The following is a 17,239-nucleotide window of genomic DNA, read 5'->3' as shown; positions in this document are numbered from 1 at the left end:
TGTGAAAAAAATAGCCTTCTTCACTCGCCTAAAAATGTGAAAATCTGTGTTGACTTTTTGCTTGGCCTGGGTGTCAGTACACCTTGGCTTGGTAATTACCTATGCAAATTGGATATCCAATTTTTATTTGTAATTTTAATTTAAAAAATATATTATATAATACGTTTTATATAATATATTATTATATTATATTATATTATATTATATTATAATACAATAATATATTATGTATATGTGGATGTGTATGTGCATGTGCATGTGCATGTGAATGTTTATGTGTATGTGTATGTGCATGTGCATGTGGATGTGGATGTGCATGTGCATGTGGATGGGCATGTGTATGTGGATGTGTATGTGGATGTGTATGTGTATGTGTATGTTTATGTATATATATTTGTATGTATCTATATATATCATGACTTAGCCGGTTATAAAGCAAAGTGAATATTAGTTAAGTAAAATGAATGCCGGTTGACCCAAAAAAAACAAAGTAATGAATCCCGATATAATATTTACACCTGAAGATGAGTTCCAATCACCTGAAGAAGATTTTCCATCAATGGTAACCCTAAAATCCATTAACCCTTACCAGATGAGTGTCAATTGCCAACAATAAGTGGAGTCATAAATAAATAAATAAAATTTATTTATTTCACTCACACATGACAAATAAATAAATAATTTTTTTTTTTATTTGAATAATTTGGAGACGGGGATTAAATAATTATTTAATCATGGAGGAATAATTAGCTTAGAATAAAGAGATTAAATAATTAAGTAAATTATTTAATCGAAGAGAAATAGTTAGGATTAATCAATTAAGATCATGATTAATTGATTAGAAAGAGATAATGATGAACACTAATTAAATAATGAAGATTATTTAATTAATGCCTGAGAAGAACAATAATTAAATAATTACGAATTATTTAATTATAGGAAATTAGAAGAAGAATATTATTAATAATTAAATAATTAAAATTATTTAACTAGTTTAGAAAAAGGTTTACTGAAAAGTGTTGTCGAAAACTTATGACAACTTTTAGTGTCTACATAGAGAAGTGTGTTTTATTTGTATATGTAATAAAAATTTATTATAGAGAAGTGTGTTCTATTTTAACCCTACATATTTTTTTATGTCCTGAACTTCCATCTTTATTGACCGCTAGTTTTTAAATGTCTCTCGCATTTTCTTCATCTACTCCCAGACACTCTCATGCAGGGTTTCCTCCGACCAAACCTAATCCTTCTTAAAAACTATTATTTATAGGGTCTGGATTTTATTTTTGGCATCATGTATTTGGGTCATTTACCATTTCAAGAGCTCCATATGAATACTAAATGGTTTGCAAATTTTCTTTTCCTTCTCTTGAATTTTAAGGAATAGGATGCATTGGGTTTGGGTAGGTATAAAAACCAAAACCTCTTCCTACTCCATAGGGATATTTTGTTGCAAGTGTGTGCCCTTGGTCTCCTTGTGCTATACAGCACAGTGCTTGGGTTTGTGACATGGCTTAACTACCTCTTATGGATTCTATAAGTCTAGTGGTTGTATCAAGAATCAACAAGTCGATCTTTTGGTGCAATGAAAACTGTACTTCTAATAAGTGGTATAAGAGCCAAGGTCACAGGTTTAAAACCCTTCACTTGCATTGGGAAGGGATTATTGTAAGGTGTGTGCCCTTGGTCTCCTTTTGTTGTGCATCACAATGCTTGGGTGTGCAACATGGCTTAACTACATCTTGTGGATTCTATAAGTCTAGTGGTTGTATCGGGCATTAATAGGTTGATCTTTTGTTGCAATGACAACCATACTTCTAATATATTTAGGGGGAGAATGGGGAGGATCCCTTGAGTGAGTAACATGGTCTAGAGAGTCTAAGTGAGAATTATATGTAGTTTCAAAGCTCAACAAGGAATAAGAGCTAGAGTTAGGGTTCACAACAATACAAACCTCTGGTTGATATTGAAACCACATTGTTTTTGTATTTTGAGGACTCGAGAGAAAAGTCAACCAGAATGTTTTGGGTTCTAGGTGTAGAATTAGAGGGCCCTAGAGATGAATTGTAAATAGGATTGGAAGTGGAGTCAAAAGTTGCCAATGAAGAGGTTGTACCTAAGGTGGGCTTGTATGATTCATAAGCATAGAAGGATTAACAATTATGGGTTTTTGCTTAAAAATCACATAAGAGCTACATTATACTAGAAGAGGTGAAGAATCAAAACTTGGTTGAGAGGGGGGGGGGGTTTACAAGAGATAGCCATTTGTTTAAAGACTTATCCAAGGAAGTAAAACTCTAATATGAAAAGTTAAGCTTCCCATAAAGTCTCAAATGATTTAGAATTGAAAACATTAAAGCATGAAATCTCTTATAGTGTCCTACTAGATTGACATACCTCATTAGGACTTTGGAAACCCTAGCGCAAATACCAATGATATCTTCTCTATTAAATTCATTCTAGATTGAGTTGACATTCTTACCAACTTTCAAAACATTTCTCATAGCCTCCTTGTAATCACTCTTGGTTATTTTTGCTACTTGCATGCCTTCTATGTTCATTCTCTATTCTTGAATAACTTCATTTTCTTGATTTGGAGGGCATGTGGTTGCTTGACTCCTATGACCCAAATGGTACTACCATTAGCCAAAAGATCTTGGTTTTGACAACCAATGAGCCAATATCAAATTGTTTCTTTTTGAAAAAGCTCTTCTAATACAACCCGATTATTTTCATTTATTTTTTAAACACACAAAGAACCTATGAAAAATTATTTTCATAATGTGTAATTATCAAAATATTGATCATGTCAAATAAGTTATTTGTTTAAAATAATTTTCAACAAGAATTTTTTTCTTGCATTATTAAAGAGAAGAAGCTCTTAAAATAAACATGCAAATCGAAAAGATAACTTTGATAAAAATATTTGAATACTTTATTTTAACTTAAAAAAAAAAAAATTAACTAAATTTTATTTGATTCAAGAATATATATGTGTGTGTACATGTATGTATGTGTGTGTGTATGTATGTGTATATATATATATATATATATATATATATATATATATATATATATGTATGTATGTATATGTATATATGTATATATGTATATATATGCATATCTATATACATATGCATATATATCTATATGTGTGAGGCCCAACCTTGACTCAGTCTGACATTACAGTGGGTTTTATGATGAGACTATTATGGATGCTTTATTTTTATGCATTTTGGATTTAGGACTTATATGATTTCCATGATTGGGATAACATTGCTATATGTTGATGTTTTATTTATATGCTTTATGATATAGAACACTACATGATTTTTGAATAGGATGAATTTGCGGTGATATATGTTGTTATTGAAGTTGCAAGACTTTACTATGATAATAGAAATATGATCTATGTTTAAGTGTGGATCAAAATTATGAGAATTAGGATGAATTGCTTTTGTAAAATTGCTTGGATATAAGATGTATTAAATTCTTCCGATGTGAATTGTATGCAAGTGATGATGTGTATTATTAGTGTTGTGATTTATATTATATGAGGTTATTTGAAGTTACTAATGTGTAAATTGAGATGCGTAGGAAGTTATCCATGTGACCATGGAAATATTACGGAGAACCAAACCTAGACCTATTTATATTCGTAAAGCCAGGGTTTGTCTATTTGGAGAGACAACACCTCGTTTGAGTTGTATTTTATTCATAACAGTAAATGATGCATGTGTGTTAAGTGTTATTTAATTGGTTTATGTAAAATCCACAAGAGACAATTTCATGTATAAATTTGTAAAAGTATTTTCTTTGTGTCACTTGACATGTGTGGATTTAAGTTTGAATTTTTAAATTTGTCTCTTGGTGGAAATTGTTTAACTATAGCTTTTTCAATTAATTGTTTAACTATGTTGACCCTTTGGGATGGTCAACATAGGTTTGACCCGAAAATAATCTTCAGAGGGGTTAAAAAGGGTTAAATGGACACCTAGGGGTGGTTTAATAGGGTTTCCTAAAGCTCATAAGGTATACCTAAGGGTTAGGGGTAATTTTAGGCAAGTTTCTACTCCCATGTGACCTTTTAGACACCCTAAAAATTGACTTTTCTAAGTTGTGCGAAAATTGAAATTAGAAGACTTGAGCCTAGTTGTAAACCTTCCTTTTCGAATGCAAGTTCCCTTTCCCATTTTACCTTACCTTCCTTTTTAGTTTTTAGAAACTTGTGAGAACTCTCACAATGGGATTCTTAAGCAAGAATTATAAAATTTGTGGGTAATCACCCACTCTCCATTTTTGGAGACAAAAGAATTTTGAAAAGAATAAGCTAGATTGTTGAATAGAGAATTTTGCTAAGGGTAGAAAGAGAAGAACCGTGGAATTGGGCTGCTCATCCTCAACAAAACTAACCTACCTTTGGGCAGATTAAGGTTGGTTGTATTCTTCTTATAATGGTTTTCTTATTGCATGTGTTTGAAAGCAATGTTTGTGTAAAAGATTGTTTCCGTGCATGTTCTCTTGGAAATTTATTTGGTATTTTCTTTTTATACATTGTATGTGTGTTTGGGAGTAATCAAGAACTCCTACTCTTGGGAGAGAGGAGGATCTTGTGGGTGGTAGAAGTGACAGCCCTCGAGTGAGAGACTCTCGTTATGAGAGCAATCACAAGGGATTTTGTGTGACCCTTTCTGCATGGCTTGTTTATGCATTGGGGGTCATAAGGAGGGAAATAAGGCATGAATGCCTTGGGGGGCATAAGGAATAAAGGGCTGCTAGACTTGATGTCTTTGGTTTGCCATGAGGTGGCTACATGTTTTTCCATATTTACAGTTCTCCTCAGGGTACTTGGTCCACTACCACCCTTAAAAAGGTCATCACCAAGGTGTGGTGCAGTGTAGCTGGGTTGGGAGTGTGTTTGTGTTTGTGTGGATTCTGTTTTTTGTGTTTGCATGTTTGTTACCCATCTAGGGCTTGGTTCTTTGAGCTTGCGGGTGGCTACCAGTTAGCCTAGGTTGGGAGGTGAGCACTCCATGGTCATATCCTTGATCTTATTTGTAGGTTGTTGAAAGAAAGGGATTAGGACAAGTGGAAAAATTTGATGGAGTTAATTGTTGCAGAATTCCATATGAAAATATGTTACTATTCTGTTTTAAAATGTCCTTATTATAGAAGTTGAGTGACCTATTTGTAAAATGACTATAGTGTCTTTTAAAGTAATTCCTAGAAATGTAATAGTTATTTGTTATATTGCAAAAGATGAAATGAATAATTCTGGAATAGTTTTCTAAAGTTTTGTTTTCTGAATTTAATTATTGTTGAGTATATTAATAATGTGGGAAACAACTAAATTTATTTTACCCCTTTATGCATATGAAATAAATCCAGGAAATAAAGAAAGGAATTAATGGTTGTATGCATGTTGTTTTGAATAAAAAATATTGCAGTTTAATTTCCTAATTTCATGATTTAAGTTTAAGGATTCTAGATAATTATAGTTGCAGAAAATAAAATCACATATATAATTGCAGAAATAAAACCTAAAGTAGTTATAATTATTTCTATGGTTTTAATTTAATAAATTCTGGATTTATTAAGTTGCTGTTAAATTTATCGATTTCTCGAATTTACTTAGTTGCAGAAATAGAAATCTAGAGTAAACGGTTATTCGATTTAAATAAATTCATAGTGCTATAGTTGCTATTTTATGTTTAATAAATTTTGTTAATTACTTTTGTTGCAAAAAGTAGATCTAGAGTTAAATAGGCTATCTACTTTAAATAAAACCATATTTAAATAGTATGCTCTATAAATTTATTTAAATCTGCCATTATTTAATTGCAGGGAATAAACCTATGGCTATATATTTTATCTCAGATTTTAGCAAACTCGTATTCAAAACTAAAATAATAAACATTGATAAAAATCTAGATATTTAAATTAATCTGTCTAAGGTTTTCAAAAAAAAATATTTTTAACTATAATATATATTTGCAAAGTAAATTTGGCGAAAACATTATGCATTTAATATATAAAAATATATATGCATATATTTATATATATAAATGTACATATAAATATATATATAGATATATATAAATATATTTATATATATGTATATTTATATATAATATATATATATATTATAAATATTAAAAAAAAAATGCAAAGGAAAATGGGGGGGGCCAAACCGGGCCCTTGGTCGCGCAAGGCACGTAGACCCTGTGCGGGTCGCGTCCATCACAGAGGCCGCAACCTCTGTGTGGGCCGCAACTCTCACTAGGGCCCGCGGCTCCTTGTGTGGGCTGTGCTTCACACCAGTGGGTTGTGGCCATTGTGCGGGCTGTGACACACACAACGGCCAAGGCCACTGTGTGGGCCGTGACCCCCACAGTGGGGCAACCCACTGGGGTACGTTGCCTCCGCCCAACCGCCATGGCCGCCGCCACAAATTGTTTGTTCAGCCCTGCATGCAAACTCAAATCAAAATAAAATATTAAACCCTAGCTTGGGTAGGGCTAGGGTATTAATATAAAAATGATAAAATACAAATATAAAGAGTATTTTATAATGCAAGATCCCTGGTTAGGGTTTGCATGGTTTGGTCTTAATAAATTTGGAAAGAAAACATTATATTGATTAAATATATATATTTCAATATATGTGTTTATATATATAATTATAATTATTTATATACACATATATGTAAATAAGATTAGAAAGTGGTAGTTAAAGAATAAAGCATGTCTATTGGATTAAATATTTATTTAGTGTAGTTTGTTTTTGAATAAATAAAATCATGTGGGCAAACATTATTTATTTAATCAACCTAAGGGTATTTCAATAAATAGTAATTTAATTGTCTTACCCATAGGTTTTAAAATTTAAAACTTATGGGATGTTTTTCGTCATGGGCTTAATTATAACTTAGTTAAATTAATTTGAGCACATCTTAAGTATGAAATAAAATGGATTAATTTAAGTATATTTTAATTATGGACTAATATGGATGTTAGAAGAATAATTTTTAACTAGCTTTCTGAAAATCAATTAATAGCTATCCGTGATTAATTTTGCCCACGTCCATTAATTATCTAAATTAATTGACTTATTAAATTCGAGTAGACAATAAAACCATTCAATTGGAATTCCGCATTTAAACATATTTAATTTTTGAATATTTGAGCTCGTGAATAAAGCTAATCCAAACATAGTTAAGACAAAACATGTTGTAGCATTTTATGTTCGTCGATTTAATGCTCTTAACAGTTATGTTTTCAAAAAAAAATTATCCCGTTCTTGCCCTAAATTTTGGGCATGACATTTTGGTATTAGAGCAAGGTTTCCACACTAGGAACCTTACTCCACTTATGTTTTGCTTTAGATTAATTAATTTATTTTATTTTTCCTCTTAGGATGCCTCTGATGACACGACAAGTTCGCAAGCGCGGAAGGGGTCCTATGTGTGTGCGCATAGCATGGGAAGAGGTAGCTAGGGAGGAATCAGTTCTAGAAGAGAACCTAGAAGCATCTCCAAAATATCCAAATGATCCTAACCGAAACCTCTTAGAAGCAATCTAGAACCTAATTGGCATAGTTCAGGAAAAGATTCTAGCAAATAACCCTCAGGTTAGAAATCAAGACTCTGGGAGTCATAGATCAGTTGAGAGGGAACGAAGCAAGAGCCCAGCTCCTATTCCTATAGAGAGTTAGGGTGGAAATGAGCCAGAGTCTGTGCACATACCAGAACCACCTCTAGTGGTGGAGCTAGTTTATTTTGAGAGAGCTCGTCGGGATCCAGGGGATCTTATCAGGGAGGTCATGCGTCTCTAGCCATCATCTTTTGGGGGCTCTACCGATGGGGTAGAGGCTGAGGCATGGCTTTTGAGCCTTGAGAGGTGCTTTGCGTTGCACTCTTACGAGAGCAACCTAAAAGCATGTGTCACAGTCCATCTGTTGAGAGGAATGACCTCCACATGGTGGAGACAGGAGGAGTACAAATGCAGATTAGTTCCTGACACTCTACCTATTAGAATATTTCAGACAGTGTCGTATAGACGAGTTTCACGACCTCCAACAAAAGGGCTTATCAGTAACCCAATATGAGAGCAAATTCTTTGAGCTCTTGTGTTACGTAGATTATCTAAAGGATGAGAAACTTCTTGTCAACCACTTCATCAGAGGATTAAATGCTGGTATAGCCGGGCTAGTGAGGATGTCTACTCCAGAGAGCCTTCGGGTTGTCGTGGAGAAGGCACTGATAGCTGAGGAAATTTAGGTCAGACCACAGGACACTAGGGATCGGTTTCAGAACCGCAACCCCACACCCCAGACCTATGGATTCCAGAAACCACATTGGAAGGGAAATAACTGAAACTCATAGGGGTTCTCCAAACCCCCTCCTCCACAACAGACACCACAGAACTAGAGGCAGAAGCCTCCACAGTATCAGTAGGGCACCAAGCCCAAGCAGTGGCAGTCTCAGGGTCAGAGGTGAGATCAAAGAGTGTAGGTTCCTTACACATCTCCAGCAAGGATTCAACAGTCCTCCAAGGGTGGGTACAGCGGATCCAACAGGACAGGAGGACAGGCTTTCTCTAGGCCCCAGGGTGCCCAGTTTCAAGCACGGGGTGCTTGCTTTACATGTGGAGCCATGGGGCATATGGCGAGGGATTTCCCTCAGGGTCAGGTGGTAGGGAATCAGCGGACGACTGCTTCAGAGCTGACAGTTGGTGATATGGGCAGGTCCCATAGAGTATTCACAGTGGTTGACAACCGCCAGGCTGAGCATCAGGCTATGGTCATCAAGGCTGCAAGTATGATCAAAGGTAAAAATGTATCTATTTTGTTTGATTCAAGAGCTACTAACTCCTTTATATCTCCATTGGTTGTGGAGTGTTGCGGGCTAGTGGCAACTAGAAAGGGTGTCAGTTGGGAAGTGGAATTAGCTTTAGGGGCTAGAGTGTCAGTGGAATCAGAGGTTAGGGCATGTCAGCTGCAGATTGGCAAGACCACCACATTAGTAGACCTTAGAGTGACACCACTTGGATCTTATGGCATTGTACTTGGCATGGATTGGCTTTATGCCCACAGAGCCAAGATGGATTGCCACCTAAAAAGGATTGAGTGTGAGGATGATCATGGTTCGTCCATAGTTATCACTGGGATTTAGAGACCCGTGTCTCTTCGTATGATCTCTGCAATGCAGCTTAAGTGAAGTATGCGAAAGGGATGTCAGCTTTTTGCTATCACTATCAGTGACAAAGGAGAAGAGGAAGAAAATAAAACATCGCTTGACGACCATCCTATCCTTAAGGGATATTCAGATGTGTTCCCTTCAGAGCTACCTAGAATGTCACCCCATAGAGAGATTGAATTTCATATAGACCTTGTACTAGGAGCTGAGCCAGTTTCTAGAGCACCTTATAGGATGACCACAAATGAGCTTAACGAGCTCAAAATACAGCTTGAGGAACTCCTTGAGAAGGGTCATATTCATCCTAGCGTATCCCCTTGGGATGCACCAGTCATCTTCGTTAAGAAGAAGGACGAATCTCTCCGATTATGTATGGATTATCGGTAGTTAAATAAAGTAACCATCAAGAACTGATATCCTTTGCCCAGAATTGATTATTTATTCGACCAACTTTAGGGTTCCAAAGTCTTTTCCAAAATTGATATGAAGTTAGGGTATCATCAGCTGAGAATAGTGGAAAGTGATATCCACAACACCACATTTCGCACTAGATATGGTCACTATGAGTTCACTGTGGCTCCATTCGGTCTTACGAATGCCCCAGCTGTTTTTATGAGCCTCATGAATGGGGTATTCCGTACATTTCTAGACCATTTTGTAATTGTGTTCTTCAATGATATACTGATATATTCTCGGAATGAGAAGGAGCATGAGGAGCACCTGAAACAGGTATTGCAGTGTTTGCGGGATAACCAGTTGTTTGGCAATTTGTCAAAGTGTGCTTTATTTCGATCAGAGGTCAAGTACCTTGGGCACATTATTTCTGGTGATGGGATCTCAGTTGAACCATCAAAGATTAGGGCTATTATGGATTGGCCAGCACCAACTAGTGTGACAGAAGTCAGGAGCTTCATGGGCTTAGCAAGTTATTACCGACATTTTGTTGAGGGATTCTCCAGAGTCGCACATCCAATAACTTCTCTTCAGCATAAAGGGAAGAAATTTGAGTGGACAAAGAAGTGTGAGAAGGCCTTTTAGGAATTCAAGAAGGCACTTACTAGCACTCCTATCCTTGTTGTACCAAATCCCTCAGCTGACTTCATGGTTTGTACATATGCTTCACTAGAGGGTTTAGGAGCAATTCTTATGCAGGATGGTAGGGCTATAGCTTTTGAGTCTTGGAAACTTAAGACTCATGAACTTAATTATCCTACTCATGACCTTGAGCTCGCAGTAGTAGTGCATGCACTTGTGAGGTAGAGACGCTTCCTTTTAGGTCATCACTTCAAGCTGCATTCAGATCATCAGAATCTTTAGTACATTTTCACTCAGCTTAACCTTAATGCACATCAGAGGAGATGGATGGAGTTCTTGTGTGAATATGATTTTGACGTTCACTACATCAAAGGAAAGGAAAACGTAGTTGCAGATGCTTTGAGTAGGAGACGTCACGAGGTATACACCTTATCTATGGGCATGGATTTGAGAGACCGTATACTACAGCACTTGCCAGAGGATGGATGGTATGCAAAGGTTGGTTAGGTAATACGGTCTCAGGTTACTCTAGAGGGGAAATATGTGGATTATTCTTTGGAGTCCGATGGACTATTATGCCATAGAGGGCGCATCTATGTACCTGCCTCTGGGGGATTGCGAGAGTTCATTGTCAGGGAGGCTCATAGAGCTCCTTATGCAGTGCATCCTAGAGTTAAAAAGTTGCATGCTGACTTGAGATAGTTATATCATTGGCTAGGAATGTGGCAGCTCATTGCTGAGATAGTAGCTCGATGCCTCGAGTGTTAGAGAGTAAAGGCAGAGCACCGCCATCCAGGTGGGTTGCTCCAGTCTCATGCTATACTAGAGTGGAAGTGGGATACTATATCCATGGATTTCATCATTGGTCTTCCTATATCTTCTCGTCGCCATGATGCCATCTTGGTGATAGTTGACAAGTTGACCAAAGTGGCTCACTTTTCACCAGTTCGAACTACCTTCACAGCACCAATAGTAGCACAGGTGTTCTTGCGAGACATTGTCAGACTTCATGGTGTGCCACATAAGATTATTTTTGATAGAGATTCCCTCTTCACTTCTTCCTTTTGGAAGTCATTATAGGCAGCTATGGGCACTAAGCTCAATTTCAGTACACCATATCACCCGAAAATGGATGGTCAGACAGAACAGGTTAATCAGGTGTTAGAGGATATACTTCGCATGTAAGTCATGGATCATCAGACCAGATGGGAAGAGTACCTTCCCTTAGTGGATTTTGCCTATAATAATGGGAATCACACTTCTTTGGGGATGCCACCCTACTAGGCATTATATGGAAGGCCTTGCAGGACACCGTTGAGTTGGGATCGCATAGAGGACAGAGTTGATATTGGTCCTAAGATAGTTTGGGATATGGAACAACAGGTGGATTTGATTAGGCAGTGTCTTAGAGAGGCTCAAGATAGATCACAACTACTTGGTTGGAGACACACTTTTCTTGAGCATGCGGTCGCATAAGAGTCCAATCCATTATGGAAAGGGTTCTAAGATCACACCTCGCTTTGTAGGACCTTTTGAGATCCTTGAGAGGATAGGCCTAGTTGCCTACCATTTAGCATTGCCACCTAGCCTGTCACACATCCACGATGTGTTTCATGTATCAGTTTTAAGAAAATATATCTTTGATGAGTCTCATATTTTAGATTGGGATGCCTTGCAGGTGGAGTCGGACGGGTAGCTAGCTTTGGAGCCCATTTGCATTTTGGCACGCTGGACGCTGGCCTTTCGAGGTCGAGAGCTGGACTAGGTTAGGGTCCAGTGGGATTGTTATGATGAGGTTATGACTTCATGGGAGGATGCAACACGTATGAGATCATAGTACCCCCACCTCTTTGATGAACTCCAGGAGGAAGTTCATGCCTAGGGGGGGAGGGTGTGAGGCCCCACCTCGATTCAGTGGGTTTTATGATGAGACTATTATGGATGCTTTATTTTTATGCATTTTGGATTTAGGACTTATATGATTTCCATGATTGGGATAACATTTCTATATGTTGATGTTTTATTTATATGCTTTATGATATAGAACACTACATGATTTTTGAATAGGATGAATTTGCGGTGATATATGTCATTATTGAAGTTGCGCGACTTTACTATGATAATAGAAATATGATGTATGTTTAAGTGCAGATCAAAAATATGAGAATTAGGATGAATTGCTTTTGTAAAATTGCTTGGATATAAGATGTATTAAATTGTTCAGATGTGAATTGTATGCAAGTGATGATGTGTATTATTAGTGTTGTGATTTATATTATATGAGGTTATTTGAAGTTACTAATGTGTAAATTGAGATGCATAGGAAGTTATCTATGTGACCATGGAAATATTACAGAGAACCAAACCTAGATTTATGTATGTTCATAAAGCCAGGGTTTGTCTATTTGGAGAGACAACACCCCGTTTGTGTTGTATTTAATTTGTAACAGTAAATGATGCATGTGTGTTAAGTATTATTTAATTGGTTTATATAAAATTCACACGAGACGATTTCATGTATAAATTTGTAAAAGTATTTTCTTTGTGTCACTTGAAACATGTGTGGATTTAAGTTTGAATTTTTAAATTTGTCTCTTGGTGGGAATTGTTTAACTATAGCATTTTCAATTAATGTAATGAGATTTCCATAAATGCCTTGGGTAAAGAATCTTTGGGATGGTCAACATAGGTTTGACCCGAAAATAAACTTCAGAGGGGTTGAAAAAGGGTTAAATGGACACCTAGGGGTAGTTTAATAGGGTTTCCTAAAGCCCATAAGGTATACCTAAGGGGTAGGGGTAATTTAAGGCAAGTTTCTACTCCCATGTGACCTTTTAAACATCGTAAAAATTGACTTTTCTAAGTTGTGCGAAAATTGAAATTAGAAGACTTGAGCCTAGTTGTAAACCTTCCTTTTCAAATGAGAGTTCCCTTTCCCATTTTACCTTACCTTCCTTTTTAGTTTTTAGAAACTTGTGAGAACTCTCACAATGGGCTTCTAAAGCAAGAATTAGAAAATTTGTGGGTAATCACCCACTCTCCATTTTTGGAGACAAAAGAATTTTGAAAAGGATAAGCTAAATTGTTGAATAGAGAATTTTGCTAAGGGTAGAAAGAGAAGAACCGTGGAATTGGGCTACTCATCCTCAACAAAACTAACCTACCCTTAGGTAGATTAAGGTTGGTTGTATTCTTCTTATAATGGTTTTCTTATTGCATGTGTTTGAAAGTAATGTTTGTGTAAAAGATTGTTTCTGTACATTTTCTCTTGGAAATTTATTTGGTATTTTGTTTTTATACATTGTATGTGTGTTTGGGAGTAATCAAGAACTCCTACTCTTGGTAGAGAGGAGGATCTTGTGGGTGGTAGAAGTGACAACCCTTGAGTGAGAAACTCTCGTTATGAGAGCGATCACAAGGGATTTTGTGTGACCCTTGCTGCATGGCTTGTTTATGCATTGGGGGTCATAAGGAGGGAAATAAGGTATGAATGCCTTGGGGGGAATAAGGAATAAGGGGTTTCTATACTTGATGTATTTGGTTTTCCATGAGGTGACTACATGTTTTTCCATATTTGCAGTTCTCCTCAGGGCACTTGGTCCACTACCACCCTTAAAAAGGTCATCAGCAAGGTGTGGTGCAGTGTAGCTGGGTTGGGACTGTGTTTGAATTTGTGTGTATTCTATCTTTTGTGTTTGCATGTTTGTTACCCATCTAGGGCTTGGTTCTTTGAGCTTGAGGGTGGCTACCAGGTAGCCTAGGCTGGGAGGTGAGCACTCCATGGTCATATCCTTGATCTTATTCGCAGGTTGTTGAAATAAAGGGATTAGGACAAGTGGAAAAATTTGATGGAGTTAATTGTTGCAAAATTCCATATGGAAATATGTTACTATTCTGTTTTAAAATGTCCTTATTATAAAAGTTGAGTGACCTATTTGTAAAATGACTATAGTGTCTTTTAAAGTAATTCCTAGAAATGTAATAGTTATTTGTTATATTGCAAAAGATGAAATGAATAATTCTGGAATAGTTTTCTAAAGTTTTGTTTTCTGAATTTAATTATTGTTGAGTATATTAATAATGTGGGAAGCAACTAAATTTATTTTACCCCTTTATGCATGTGAAATAAATCTAGGAAATAAAGAAAGGAATTAATAGTTGTATGCATGTTGTTTTGAATAAAAAACATTGCAGTTTAATTTCCTAATTTCATGATTTAAGTTTAAGGATTCTAGATAATTATAGTTGCAGAAAATAAAATCACATATATAATTGCAGAAATAAAACCTAAAGTAGTTATAATTATTTCTATGGTTTTAATTTAATAAATTCTGGATTTATTAAGTTGCTGTTAAATTTATCGATTTCTCGAATTTACTTAGTTGCAGAAATAGAAATCTAGAGTAAACAGTTATTCGATTTAAATAAATTCATAGTGCTATAGTTGCTATTTTATGTTTAATAAATCTTTTTAATTACTTTTGTTGCAGAAAGTAGATCTAGAGTTAAATAGGCTATCTACTTTAAATAAAACAATATTTAAATAGAATGCTGTATAAATTTATTTAAATCTGCCATTATTTAATTGCAGGGAATAAACCTATGGGTATATATCGTATCTCAGATTTTAGCCAACTTGTATTCAAACCTAAAATAATAAACATTGATTAAAATGTAGATAATTAATATATAAAAATATATATACATATATTTATATATATCAATATACATATAAATATATATATAGATATATATATATATATATATTATATTTATAAAAAAAAAAATTAAAAAAAAAAACGCAGAGGAAAATTGGGGGGGGGGGGCAAATCGGCCCCTCGGCCGAGCAGGGCACGCATACCCTGTGCGAGACGTGTCCATCATAGAGGCCCCAGCCTCTGTGCGCGCCGTGACTGTCACAGGGGCCTGCGCCTCCCTATGTGGGCCGTGCCCCACACTAGTGGGTCATGGCCACTATGCGGGCCACGACCCACACAGTGGCCAAGGCCACTATGTGGGTCGCGACCCACTAGGGTACGTTGCCTCCGCCCAACCGCCATGGCCGCCGCCACAAATCATCTATTTGGCCCTGCATGCAAACTCAAATCAAAATAAAATATTAAACCCTAGCCCGGGTAGGGCTAGGGTATTAATATAAAAATGATAAAATATAAATATAAAGAGTATTTTATAATGCAAGATCCCTGGTTAGGGTTTGCATGGTTTGGTCTTAATAAATTTGGAAAGAAAACATTATATTGATTAAATATATATATTTCAATATATGTGTTTATATATATAATTATAATAATTTATATACACATATATGTAAATAAGATTAGAAAGTGGTAATTAAAGAATAAAGCATGTCTATAGGATTAAATATTTATTTAGTGTAGTTTTTTTTTGAATAAATATAATCAAGTGGGCAAACATTATTTATTTAATCAACCTAAGGGTATTTCAATAAATAGTAATTTAATTGTCTTACGTTGATATAGGTTTTGAAATTTAAAACTTATGGGACATTTTTTGTCATGGGCTTAATTATAACTTAGTTAAATTAATTTGACACATCCTAAGTATGAAATAAAATGGATTAATTTCAGTATATTTTAATTATGGACTAATATGGAGGTTAGAAGGATAATTTTTAATTAGCTTTCTGAAAATCACTTAATAGCTATTCGTGATTAATTTTTCCCGCGTCCATTAATTATCTAAATTAACTCACTTATTAAATTTGAGTAGACAATAAAACCATTCAATTGGAATTCTGCATTTAAACATATTTAATTTCTGAATATTTAAGCTAGTGAATAAAGCTAATCCAAACATAGTTAAGACAAAACATGTTGTAGCATTTTATGTTCATCGATTTAATGCTCTTAACAGTTATGTTTTAAATTTTTTTTATCCCATTCTTGCTCTAAATTTTGGGCATGACAATATATATATATATATATATACACATACATATACATACATATATATATATATATATATATATATATATACATACGTATACATACGTATATACATATACATACGTATACATACGTATACATATACATACGTATATATATATACATATACATATACATATATATATATATATATATATATATATATATATATATACATATATATATATATGTGCTGATGAACCCCAATTTAGTGGGCCCCTACTATTCTAAGGCATTGGGTCACTTTTCTAGTCATATGGGCCAAACGTTTGATCAACTATAGTGTAGGGTGGGTAGCCATACATACATATATATATATACACATACATATATATACATGTATATATGTATGTATGTTTATACACACACACACACACACACACACACACATATATATATATATATATATATTTGTGTGTGTGTAGCTATGTATAAATGTATATGTGCATGTGCATGTTTATGTGTATGTACATGTAGATGTGCATGTGCATGTTGATGGACATGTGTAAGTGTATGTGTATGTGTATGTGTATGTGTATATATATATATTGAAAATAATTACTTTACATTTTCCTTATACAATCTCTTTGTCCATCTTCAACCATTCTACTTTTAAAAAGACATCCAAAGCTTAACTAAAAATTTCATTTTTTTAGAAAACGCTCTTAACAATGTAATTTTTAGATTTCACTATCTAAATTATTGTTAAGATTTATACTACCAATATCAATTGTTAGTAAAAAAATGTTTCCTCACACTTCTTTGGAAACAACTATAGGAAAAAACTAATAGTAAACATTGATTTCTATGACACATCAATTTCACACTTTATCACAATTTCCTTAAAAGTACAAAGAGCCTATGAATAATTATTACTTTTAAAAGTTGATTATGTCAAATAGATGATTCGCTTGTTAGACTTGTTAACAAGGATTGTGTGAACGATTGTGTTAAAGAAGGCAATCTCTGTCAATAACCACACAGATTTAATAAAGTACATATAAATACCCTATTTTAATAAACTATGTTTGCTTTAAACTAA

This window comes from Cryptomeria japonica, chromosome 4 (genome assembly GCF_030272615.1).
Source record: "Cryptomeria japonica chromosome 4, Sugi_1.0, whole genome shotgun sequence".
In the NCBI taxonomy this organism is placed as follows: domain Eukaryota; kingdom Viridiplantae; phylum Streptophyta; class Pinopsida; order Cupressales; family Cupressaceae; genus Cryptomeria; species Cryptomeria japonica.
Note: the sequence above shows the minus strand (reverse complement) of the source record.